Genomic DNA, 12,844 nt, shown 5'->3' on the forward strand with positions numbered 1-12,844 from the left:
TGTCAATAGAAAGTTACTAGAAAATAATTTTTACATTCTATGCACCTTTGTCAATACAAAGTTGGTAGACTGTTACTTCTTTGTATTTACTCCTGTCAATAGAAAGTTACTAGAAAATCTGGGCGCAGTTTCACACGTTGAGAGAAGTAAATGAACAAACTGCATGGTGTTCGAGGTGATTAGCACTATCTTGTTCGCATAATCGTGACGACATCTTACCTGATTGCATGGTGGAATCTGTTGCAGCTAGTCAACAATTTCACTAGATCGAAAAGCGACCAACATAATTCGCAGCAAATGCGTTTAGAATGTAATCAGGATATGGGAAAACGTTTTAAAACAGAAGATATATTCCATTTTAATACTTTATGTACTTTAGGGACTGCTGTGAGCAGAAATACTCTAGAAAGTGACAAAACATTTTTGGTCATGCGAATAGATGCCTGAAATCATGTAGGCGAACACTTCAAAGCTATTAAAACAACCTTGAACACGAAACAAACATTACACTCACATTCCCTTAGCCGAGCATATTGTATTAACATTCGTTGATAGGAAGTTCATACAATTTCCTTACTGCTTTCTATGTACTGCTGTCAGTAGAAACATACTAGACACCGACAGAACGTTTTATAATGACAATAAATGCCTAAATTAATTAAGTACTCTAGCCTAACATGTCAATGCAACTAAAGCAGCCTTGAACACGAAACAAACATTTGCAGTCACATTTTCTTAGGGCATATTTTATCAACATTTGTTGATAGAAAGTTCATACAATTTTCTTACTGCTTATATACTGCTGTCAATAGAAATATACTACGAACCGAGAAAGCATTTTGCCGATGCGAATGAACAGATAAAAGCCTAAAATAATCAAGTACTGTAGCCGACAACTTCAAAGCGGCAACTTAACTAACCTTGAAGACGAAACAAAAATTTGCAATCACATTCCCATAGCCGAGCACGCTGTGGTTTTTTAGAAATTTCAGTTCAATTTTCTCAATACTAGCTTTACTGCTTTCGCATTTTCGAGTGCGGGGAAAAGGGCAAAGTTCATAACAAAATATTTATCCCGACATTCAGAAACGTGCCTTGAATTGAAGACATTTCGTGACAATTTTTGATTGTATGAAGTGTACGAAAAAAGTTACCAGCAAACGAAATAATTTTGGTACAAAGTGAATGAATTCACAGAATACTCAAGTATTATTGCCTCGCACTTCAAGGAAATTAAAAGAACTTTAAGAAAAAATAGGACTTAGTGACTCCTGAAATTAGATACACCTGCTCACTTTGAAATTCAGGCTTTTGCTGATGACATTACTATTCTAGTAAATGGTAAATCTAGGCTTGATCTGGAACAACATTGCGAACAGGCACTTAACCAAGTCTCACAGTGGGCTGACGACCAGGGTTTGACTTTTAACTCTGAGAAGTGTCAGTTCATGCTTGTTGAAAAAGCCTACCAGAAAAGACCACCAAACGTTAAAATGAAAGGTAAGATTACATAAAGGTAAGGTTACATAAGCGCAATGATGACTTCGTTACAGCGAATCAGTTTCGCTGATGGCTCATTCTACACGAAAACAATGCTTTCTGCTGCGTATTTGGCCTTAAATTCTGTACTCAGGCAGTCATTAAACAGATTTAACATTTCAGAACTAACAAAGAATTTCAGCAGAGCTGTACAACAACTCTACCAATTCGAAACACGTTGGTGTTGCTATTGTTGTAATTCTTGATAGGTCATATTTTAACGTGCAGTTGAACAGTGATGTACCGTACGACGGTGCTAAAACGCACTAGCATTAAGAGCGTTTCGCTCTGAGGTTTCAGAGGGATTATTGTTGCGAGCTACAAAAAAATTCAAGTTTAGCATTGCACCGATGTGTTTCCACACTCATTGAATGACACGTTCTCGCTAGCTCAAAAGGCGCCCAAATTATAGCACCAGCTTCCTGAACCTCCACCGCAAGCACACTTTCCCTGCACGCTGCCCGCCATGGAAAAGTGCCCGGTACACTTTATGCCACTCCACGTGGGAGCGCCCAATTTAAACCCTCGCACTACCCTCCTACTCGAGCGACCAGCAATGGCTGATCGCACGGGACTGAAAACCCCGCGCGAAAAGGGCCGCACCGCTTCGCGCTCTGAGTAAATTCTGTGTAACGTGTGCAGGCTTACAGCTTCGAGAACTCAAGTTGCTTCGTTCCTCAGCGACTGTACATGCGAAATTTCAGGCAAGGCAATATTAATTTTTATTCATGTTCGGCGGCCGATAATAAAGAGAAGTATAGAGAAACAAAACAGGTAACAGCAGCCCGCTGTACTCAACTGCGGTAACAAGGGCTTTGCATGAGGAAGGTGCACAGCAATTGGAGCACTATAAGCCCTCATTCTTGACTTGTTACATTTTTCACTAGTACTGAGCCACAGAGGAGCTTCCAGTATGGAAAAAGCTAGGGTGCGAGCAGCCCCCAATTTGAGCACCGCTAAAGCACAGGCGCAGTGCCTCTTCCGCATCTTCACTTGCATCTCCTTCAACGCAAACACGGTACGAATCTGTGGCGAGGGAAAACGTGGTGATAGCTGTATTTTCTATCTTCCCGTAATGCAATGACTAAGGAATCCTGGAATAAAGTGTTGGGTTTTAACGTAGTCATACGGAGTAGACGCACGAAAGCATGTGTTCATTCTTCGCCTTTTCTTACTGCCTTCAGCGGACGTGAGGCCGAGCCGAGGACCGCATCAGGCAGAGGCAAAAATCAATCAAGGAAGCACACAAAAAGGCTACGGTAGCGCGACTTTCGGCGGGGCTCGCTCGAGCAAAGAGCCTGCAAGGTGTCCAATGATGTGATATAAACACACACAAAACAGAGGCGATGCTGCAGCGCGGCCTTGAAAGTTTCGCGCGTCACGCTAGAGCGGCGTGCGAACGCTCGTGGTCCCTAGGTACACACACGTACACTAAATCGCATGAGCCAAGCTGTGTAGAGTACGCTAAGCCACACAATATGCGAAAATAAAAACCGAAACCAGTAGCGTTTGGCAACATCATCGTCATTCCTTATTCTGCGTTACGGGGAGCTGAGTTATAGCCTTAGAACTAGGCACACAGTGCAGCCGTGCAGCGGCTGCGGCTTTCCTGGCCCCAGATGCGTCGCCTGTAGCTTCCCGGCATGCTGTCCGGTTTTCCAAGCTTTCGTTCGCAGCGCCGCCAGAAACAGATGGTTGTGAGTAGTCGCATTTTTTCACCTCAATCATTCCAATTTGCTGACTTTGTAATTGAAACAAAATATTTTGTCGTTTAATGCAACAAGTTTGTGGCAAAAAAGGCTTTATCAATTCTTTTTTTTAACGCGTGTAAAATTAGGCGACATTAGCGCCATCTTTCCGTTCGCTGGCGGCGGATGGCGAGTCTCATGTTGTCCGCGCGCTACACTACCTTTTTTAGGACGCTGAAACGACTCTTTGTTGACGGGGTGCGACGGTTGTGAAGTTGTGGATGCGTTTCTTCAATTTGTTTGTGTTAAATGTGCGGCCTCGTTAGTGTTGTGGTAGTGTGACTGAACTCGGAAGGTGACAGATGGCTCCAGTGCTGCGGAAGACGTTCTTACGCGCACGCAGTGCTCAAAAACTGCTCTGACGTACTGCACGCAACCACGCCGAGAGCGGCCGGCGCTGGTTGCCCGATAGAAGAAACGGCTTGCCGTGAACGTTGACAAATGTAAGTACAGAACTGGAAAGTGACTTCTGCGATGTGTCGGGGGTATGATTGAGGGCTGCGAATGCATTTGGGTTGGTCTTCACGTCTCGTTCGCAGTGAGGTGCAAAATGCGGGCACCCCGCGATCCTTTGCAGAGAGAAGGTGTTCTGACACGCTCGCTTGCCAACTATGCAACTTTTAACCCGCCGCCTCACGCTCTTTGCGTCAGCTCCTCGGCGCAGGAGTTATGTGATAGAATTTGGTTGCACGCCGAGAACTATGGGGTGCTGCTTGATTCGTTATTCCGACTGAACAGGAGCAGCGTGTGAAAAGGAGACCATAAGAACGAAAAGTGCTTGTAGCGGCGTGCGTCTTTTGATTCTGCTGCCTGAGTGTTTACTGGATAAGGAGCATCCCTTACAAAAATTTTTAGTAACATTCTTTAGAAAGTCTTTCTACAATTGTTAATAGAACCTATCAACATTGAATAGAAAGTCTTTTAAACGCCTTTGTACATTGTAGTAACGACCTATCAACCGTCTTCCGACAATTGGCCACCGATATCCAAAAGACTCAAGTACATAGAAAGTCTTTATACTTCCTATCATCCCCTTATCGAGTTTGTATACACTTCCTACTGACCCCTTACCGACAATGTCTACCAACACCCTATTAACGGTCTTCCGACAATTGGCCACCGTTATCCAAAAGACTCAAGTACATAGAAAGTCTTTATACTTCCTATCATCCCCTTATCGAGTTTGTATACACTTCCTACTGACCCCTTACCGACAATGTCTACCAACACCCTATTGACGGTCTTCCGACAATTGGCCACCGTTATCCAAAAGACTCAAGTACATAGAAAGTCTTTACACTTCTTATCAACCACATACCGACAATGTCTACCAACGCCCTATCAACGGTCTTCCGACAATTGGCCACCGTTATTCAAAAGACTCAAGTACGAAGAAAGTATAATTCCTACATCAACTTTTGGAAAAGTGTACGTTAACTACACAGTACAACACTTTTACCAACATAGTTTTATCACTTCAAAATCATTTTGTGAACACTATCCTGGAGTGCTTAAAGAATAATAGAAGCAAAATGCAAATTATTACATTTATTGTGCACAAGTGTACATACGCGCTACAACACATGCATGATGCATCAAAATATTTTATGGAGAACAATAGAGGAACAGAATATTGCCTTCGGCACGCTTCCCCTCAGTTACCTCTGAGTAACAATGACTGACACACAGCAATTGAAAAACATAACAGGTTTTAATTCACGATGTTTCGGCTGGAGGACCAGCCTTTTTCGAGTATAGTATAGCATTCGAAACAAAAGCTGTGCGCTTCAAATGCTGTAGTACACTTGAAAACGACTGGCCCTCCAACCAAAACATCGTCAATTAAATCCCGTTAGGTTTTTCTTACATATATACGAGGTGTTTCAGGGAAGACTAAGTAATTTTCAAAAAACAGGTATTTTGAGATGAATGTATGGCTTTTTCAGCATAGTATTACCAGTGTTGGCAGGCACCAGAAAACTTGTGAATAGTCTTACGTAATAAGCTGGTTAGCTAATTTTTATTAATGAACCTTTTCACTATCAGAAACTTTGTTAAAACATTAAGTTGGGCTAGTTGGTAACGGCTTGAAGGAATCATACTCTTAGCGGTAAGAACACACACAACACCAAGACACACACACACAGGACACCCGCTAGACTTCAACTATCTTTACTGGACACTTGTACGACATAAATATGTATCACTGAGCACACGCAGGTGCCTCGTCATCGGCATCAGGTCTAACTACGCCCTCCCCTCTCCTCCAAGGCATACGGTTGCGCCGATAAACAATCCCTTTTTCTGCCAATGCCAGGGAGGGAGTGCTTACACACGTCACCCGCCTCTTGAATACGAAAGGCCAGGGAGCCGAGAAAAAAGAAAGAAAAATTATCGAAGTCTTTCGTATTCAAGAGGCGGGTGACATGTGTAAGCACTCCCTCCCTGGTGTTGGCAGAAAAAGAGATTGTTTATCGGCGCAACCGTATGCCTTGCAGGAGAGGGCAGGGCGTAGTTAGACCTGTTGCGGATGACGAGGCACCTGCGTGTGCTCAGTGATACATATTTATGTTGTACAAGTGTCCAGTAAAGATAGTTGAAGTCTAGCGGGTGTCCTGTGTGTGTGTGCGTCTTGGTGTTGTGTGTGTTTCTTACTGCTAAGAATATGATTCCTTCACTATCAGAGTTAGGCGTCTAGTTGCCATTAGAGATTTGTAGCAGTTACATGCACTGGAGGGGTTTCTTTCCCTGTGTGCTTTCAAAAGCGCATGTATTTTCGCACGATGCAGCCAAATTTTGTCGAGCCACAGCGACGAAAGTAATCATGTTTTGTACATTCCAGAAACTGATATGGCTACTGCGAAGAACTGGCTAAAAGTCTCTAACTGCAACCAGTTGCAAACCTGTGTTAGTTAAAAAGTTAATTATCAGAAATTAGGTAACCAGCTTACTAAATACACCTCACCGGCTTTCTGGTGTCTGCTAACACTGGTAATATTATGCAGCAAAAGCCATATTTTTGAAAACTACTTATTCTTCCCTGAAACACCGGGTGCATATAAATACTGCTCACTTTCCTGTACAACACAGAAACGAAATAATTTCTTCTGTAACATGAAAGTTCCATGAGCCACATAACAAAACGTGGAAAAAAACTGCATGCATACACACACATCTCTCCAAAACAGCTAAGAAATCCCACACTGTGAAACAATGCTTACACTGTCTTAAGACCAACATTAAAGGCTGCAAACACTAGCGAATTAAAAGTCAAACAGATGCCAAACATATGCTAAATGTCCCCATGGATGTAGATATTAAGCTATGAGCTGATTTTAATAAAAATGCATCAGCACAGAAATGTTTAAGCGACTTTGTTGGTGCACTATCCTGACACTTGTCCTCAATATCAGGCAGCCTGCTTGTTGTTAATCATCATCATCAGCCTGACTATGCCCACTGCAGGGCAAAGGCCTCTCCCATGCCTCTCCAATTAACCCTGTCGTTACTTGTCTGCATCACCAGCGGAAGAGGTAGCGTCCTAGTGATGAGACGTGTGCACGAACAGGTAGCCTCCTCCATGGCAGAATGCAGCAGCAAGAGAACTGCACAAGAAAACATTCAAAGTATACAGTTATAGTAACTTCTAATAGAATCAAACACGGAGAAGCAACAATCAGTTAAATGTGCACTAAAATGCAGCACTCTGAGTGAGTTTGATAAGGCTGCTGAGTAATAGCATAAGCAGCAATCACAAGACTAGAACTAAATGTAATGCGTCCTTGAACAAGAAAAAGCTATAACATGCTGTTGTGTTCAATTCTGCCCCCACATTCGAAGACTGAATGATATTCACAGGAACTGACATTAACGTGTTACACCTAATTAGGCAGGCTCGAGACAAGGCGGTAGGTGACTATAGGTTCTAGGAACAGTAGGGGAGAGTTATTAGTAGAGTTCGCAGATAGAAATAGTTTACGGATTATGAATACCTTCTTCCGCAAACGAGCAAACAGGAAGTGGACGTGGAAGAGCCCCAATGGTGAGACTAAACATGAAATAGACTTCATACTGTGTGCACACCCTGGCATCGTAGAGGATGTGGAGGTCCTCGGTAAGGTCCGTTGTAGCGACCACAGAGTGGTAAGATCTCGTGTTAGCTTAGATTTGAAGAGGGAACGGAGGAAACTGGTGAAGCGAAAGGCTATTAACGAGTTAGCATTAAGAGGGAAGGTAGAGGAATTCAGACTGTCGCTGCAAAACAGATTTTCCGCTTTAACTGAAGAAGACGACCGCAGTGTTGAAACAATGAATGATAATCTAACAGCTATCGTTACAGAGTGCGCCGCAGAAGTAGGTGGTAGGATGGTTCGACAGGATACCAGCAAGCTATCTCAGGAGACTAAAGATCTGATTAAGAAACGCCAAAGCATGAGGACTTCTAACTCCACAGACAGGATAGAACTAGCAGATCTATCGAAGTTAATAAATAAGCGCAAGGTAGCCGACATAAGAAAGTTTAACGTGGAGAAAATCGAGCATGCTCTAAGGAACGGAGGTAGCCTAAAATCAGTGAGGAGAAAACTGGGCATAGGTAAAAACCAGATGTATGCGCTAAAAGACAAACAGGGCAATGTCATCAGCAATATGGATAAGATAGTTGAATTAGCCGAAGAATTCTACACAAATCTATACAGTAGCGAATGTAATCATCAAGTTAGTGAGGGAGGCAGTCGAGCACAGCAATGGGACATCCTGCCAGTATCGAAGGAGGAAGTAAAGAAAGCCTTAGGAGCAATGCAAAGAGGGAAAGCAGCTGGTGAGGATCAGGTAACAGCAGATTTGTTGAAGTATGGAGGAGAGATTGTGCTACAAAAACTAGCCACCCTGTATACGCAGTGCCTTGTGACCTCGAGAGTACCAGAAGCTTGGAAGAACGCTAACATTATCTTAATTCATAAGAAAGGAGACGTCAAGGACTTGAAGAATTACAGACCAATCAGCTTATTGTCCGTTGCCTACAAGGTATTTACTAAGGTAATCGCTAATAGAGTCAGGAAAACCTTGGACTTTAGTCAACCAAATGATCAGGCAGGCTTTCGTAAAGGATACTCGACAATAGACCACATTCACACTACCAATCAGGTGATAGAAAAATGCGCGGAATATAACCAACCCCTATATATAGCCTTCATTGATTACGAGAAAGCATTTGACTCAGTTGAAACCTCAGCTGTCATGCAGGCATTGCGGAATCAGGGTGTGGAAGAGTGTTATGTGAAAATATTGGAAGATATTTATAACGATTGCACAGCTACTATAGTTCTCCATAAAGTCAGCAATAAAATTCCAATACGGAAAGCCGCCGCGGTGGCTCAGCGGTTATGGTGCTCGGCTGCTGACCCAAAAGATGCGGGTTCGATCCCGGCCGCGGCGGCTAGAATTTCTTTGGAGGAGAAATTCTAGAGGCCCGTGTACTGTGCGATGTCAGTGCACGTTAAAGAACCCCAGGTGGTCGAAATTTCCGGAGCCCTCCACTACGGCGTCTCTCATAGCCTTAGTCGCTTTGGGACGTTAAACCCCATAAACCAAACCAAACCAAACCAATACGGAAAGGTGTCAGGCAGGGAGACATGATCTCGCCAATGCTCTTCAATGCCTGCTTACAGGAGGTATTCCGGGGACTGGAATGGGAACAGTTAGGGATAAGAGTTAATGGAGAATACCTGAGTAACTTGCGATTCGCTGATGACATTGCCTTGCTAAGCCACTCAGGACAAGAACTGCAAAGCATGATCAACCAGTTAGACAGGCAGAGCAGAACGGTGGGGCTAAGAATTAACATGCAGAAAACCAAAGTAATGTTCAACAGCCTAGCAAGGGAACAGCAGTTTGCAATTGGTAGCGAGGTGCTGGAAGTAGTAAGAGAATATGTCTACTTAGGGCAGGTAGTGACCGCAGATCCGGATCATGAGAGGGAAATAACTAGAAGAATAAGAATGGGGTGGAGCGCATATAGCAGATTCTCTCAGATCATGATTGGTAGCTTACCAATATCCCTGAAGAGAAAAGTATACAACAGCTGTATCCTACCGGTACTCACCTATGGGGCAGAAACGTGAAGGCTAACAAAGAGGGTTCAGCTTAAGTTAAGAACAACGCAGCGAGCTATGGAAAGGAAAATGATAGGTGTAACGTTAAGAGATCGGAAGAGGGTGGAGTGGGTGAGGGAACAAACGCGGGTTAATGAAATCTTAGTTGAAATCAAGAAGAAGAAATGGGCTTGGGCAGGGCATGTAATGCGAAGGCAAGATAACCGCTGGTCCTTAAGGGTAACGGAGTGGATTCCAAGAGAAAGCAAACGCAGCAGGGGACGGCAGAAAGTTAGGTGGTCGGATGAGATTAAGAAGTTTGCGGGGATACAGTGGCGGCAAGTGACAAAGCTTGACAGGGTTAATTGGAGAGACATGGGAGAGGCCTTTGCCCTGCAGTGGGTGTAGTCAGGCTGATGATGATGATGACCAAATTAGGCTACCACGAAGAGATATTTAGCCATTCCAGTCATATGAAGATAACATGCAGGCCATAAAATATAAAAATTATTTTGTGTTTCTGATTTGTCTGCACAAAAATTCAGGCAGCTTTTGTTTTCAAAAGTGATGGCACAAAGACATTGCAATATAATGCACATGTTGCTGTAGATAATGTATCATTTGGAGCTATACCAGGTGTTAGGGGAAAATGTATGAACAAAGAGTACAAAGGTGAGCAAGTTCGTCAGGGCAAGAGTGGCACACTCTAAAGCAAATGAATCAAAATATTAAGGCACACACTGCGTCAGATACAATACTTGTAAGTAAAGCTGCATAGAACTACAAGCGATAAAAGCCTCAGAAACGTGCCCCTAAGGGAGCAGCTGGACTGGTAGTTTTTTATTTGTCCCGCAGCACATCCCTCTAGTGCTGAGGCCTGCTCATATCTGTTTAAGTTAAGAATACAAGGGAAACAAGCAAACAAGTGTTCCAAAGAAGATAAAAATGTGCACTTAGGTTGTTCTTTAGGAAATTACCTGTCACTAATTGCAGCAATAAATACCTCGAGAAAGAAAATAAGTTATTTACACAGCTTATTACAAACCTTGATGGCACGGGAGAAAGGCAACATCAAATGCATCGGTTCAAGTAAAGCCAGGGGTCTTGTTAAGGTCACAGCAATATTTGTTGACTTAGGCTCAGCTAGTGTAATGCAATCAGTAACTGAACGTCGGCATGAATAAAAAAAACAGTGCACCAATACTCAATTCCAAATGCATTTCAACTGTACAGTGCAGTAAGTTGTGACAAACGGAGTGTGAAAGAAAACCTCAGCAATGCACATGACATCGAATAAGCATCTTTCTTCTGTACAGCTAAAATATAAGCTTTGCAGGGTTTCATGTAATGGAAGGATAACCTGGTAAGGTATCAATTATTGATGATAGCAACAAATATGCTTCTAAAGCAGAGTGCTCCACTTGAACGCCAATATTCAATTATGCATTGCCCGTTAGGCCATGCCTATCACATCACTGGTTCACTTCAAACATGCCATACCTTGTAAGAGGTAGGTACTACTGAAGTAAACCTATAAAATTTATTTGCTGCTTTTAGACTGCTGTATAAAGGTCATGAAGCAGGTAATTGTTTTAATTTGGTCTATACAGTGGTCAAGATTTCCAAGCACGAGAGGCATGAGGCAAAAAACTATAGAAAGCATTTCACACTATAACACAATGCACTTGACTAGGGAAGTGCTTTCATGACGCCCGCAATATCTTTTCCCTTTCTCTTGGTCCTCTCTTAAAAGAAAAAATAAACGAAAGAGAGAGGGAGCCTGGACCAGAAGATTTTTGGCAGGCTAAAAAAGACAAGGAAAATATACCCACTTGTCTACCTATCCTTTTACAAGTGGCACATGCTTGATATCCAGTGTCAATGGCTGATATAGGCTGAACCAGCAGGTCTTGATGTCATTTGCCTCTGGTTGAGGTAGCATTGGCTCGATGACAGATGAAAGCTGGTGCAAAAGTAGCGTGATGATACCGGTGGAGCAGCTGTACAGGGCTTGACTGCGGGTGCATTTGAAGAAAGGCTGCATTAGAGCCATGCTTTCATAAACATCACAGAAGCCACATCCCATTAAAACCTCTAGCTGTTCAGTCCAATGTGTTCATGAGTGGAGGCTAATTATTAATTACCTATGCCTCCAATAGTTAGCAAAAAAATGGTTTACAAAGCTTGTCATACTTTTCTTAAAGCTATTATTCGCGAATCACGTTATACTTTTGTCGCTTCAGACTGAAAATGGGGGAATGACATAAATGTAGTGAACGTAAAAAAATAAAATGACAACAAACCTTCCATTGTGCGATTACCTCAGCTGCACTGCAATGGAATGGTTCTGCTATTTTTAATCGTCGTTTCGTTGACCAGAACTATCAAGAAACACAGCACTTGATGTGACTGCGACGTAGAACGGGCAATGCTCCTTATCCAGTAAACACTCAGGCAGCAGAATCAAAAGACGCACGCCGCTACAAGCACTTTTCGTTCTTCTGGTCTCCTTTTCACGCGCTGCTCCTGTTCAGTCGGAATAACGAATCAAGCAGCACCCCATAGTTCTCGGCGTGCAACCAAATTCTATCACATAACTCCTGCGCCGAGGAGCTGACGCAAACAGCGTGAGGCGGCGGGTTAAGAGTTGCGTGAGGCGGCGGGTTAAAAGTTGCATAGTTGGCAAGCGAGCGTGTCAGAACACCTTCTCTCTGCAAACGATCGCGTGGTGCCCGCATTTTGCACCTCACTGCGAACAAGACGTGAAGACCAACCCAAATGCATTCGCAGCCCTCAATCATACCCCCGACACATCGCAGAAGTCATTTTCCAGTTCTGTACTTACATTTGTCAACGTTCACGGCAAGCCGTTTCTTCTATCGGGCATCGGGCGCCGGCCGCTCTCGGCGGGGTTGCGTGCAGTACGTCAGAGCAGTTTTTGAGGACTGCGTGCGCGTAAGAACGTCTTCCGCAGCACTGGAGCCATCTGTCACCTTCCGAGTTCAGTCACACTACCACAACACTAACGAGGCCGCACATTTAACACAAACAAACTGAAGAAACGCACCGACATCACAACTATATCACAACCGTCGCACCCCGCCAACAAAGAGTCGTTTCAGCGTCCTAAAAAAGATAGTGTAGCGCGCGGCCAACATGAGACTCGCAATCCGCCGCCAGCGAACGGAAAGGTGGCGCTAATGTCGCCTAACTTTACACGCGTTAAAAAAAGAATTGATAAAGCCCTTTTTGCCATAAACTTGTTGCATTAAACGACAAAATATTTTGTTTCAATTACAAAGTCAGCAAATTGGAATGATTGCGGTGAAAAAATGCGACTACTCACAAGCATCTGTTTCTGGCGGCGCTGCGAACGAAAGCTTGGAAAACCGGGCAGCATGCCGGGCAGCTACAGGCGACGCATCTGGGGCCAGGAAAGCCGTAGCCGCTGCACGGCTGCACTGT

The 12,844-nt window shown here is 43.6% G+C and overlaps 1 long non-coding RNA gene across 1 annotated transcript; it reads right to left on the reverse strand.

Moving 5' to 3' along the window:
* Positions 1-5,898: 5,898 nt before the first annotated feature.
* LOC149337253 (uncharacterized) lies at positions 5,899-12,437 on the reverse strand. Its single transcript, XR_016284608.1, has 3 exons — positions 12,225-12,437; positions 11,212-11,394; positions 5,899-6,892 (listed from the first exon to the last, which is right to left on the reverse strand). It is a non-coding gene; the product is annotated as an uncharacterized LOC149337253 (long non-coding RNA).
* Between the last annotated feature and the right edge of the window lie 407 nt (positions 12,438-12,844).

The sequence above is a fragment of the Amblyomma mixtum genome, chromosome 7, assembly GCF_055824585.1.
Source record: "Amblyomma mixtum isolate Tamu chromosome 7, ASM5582458v1, whole genome shotgun sequence".
Taxonomy (NCBI): domain Eukaryota; kingdom Metazoa; phylum Arthropoda; class Arachnida; order Ixodida; family Ixodidae; genus Amblyomma; species Amblyomma mixtum.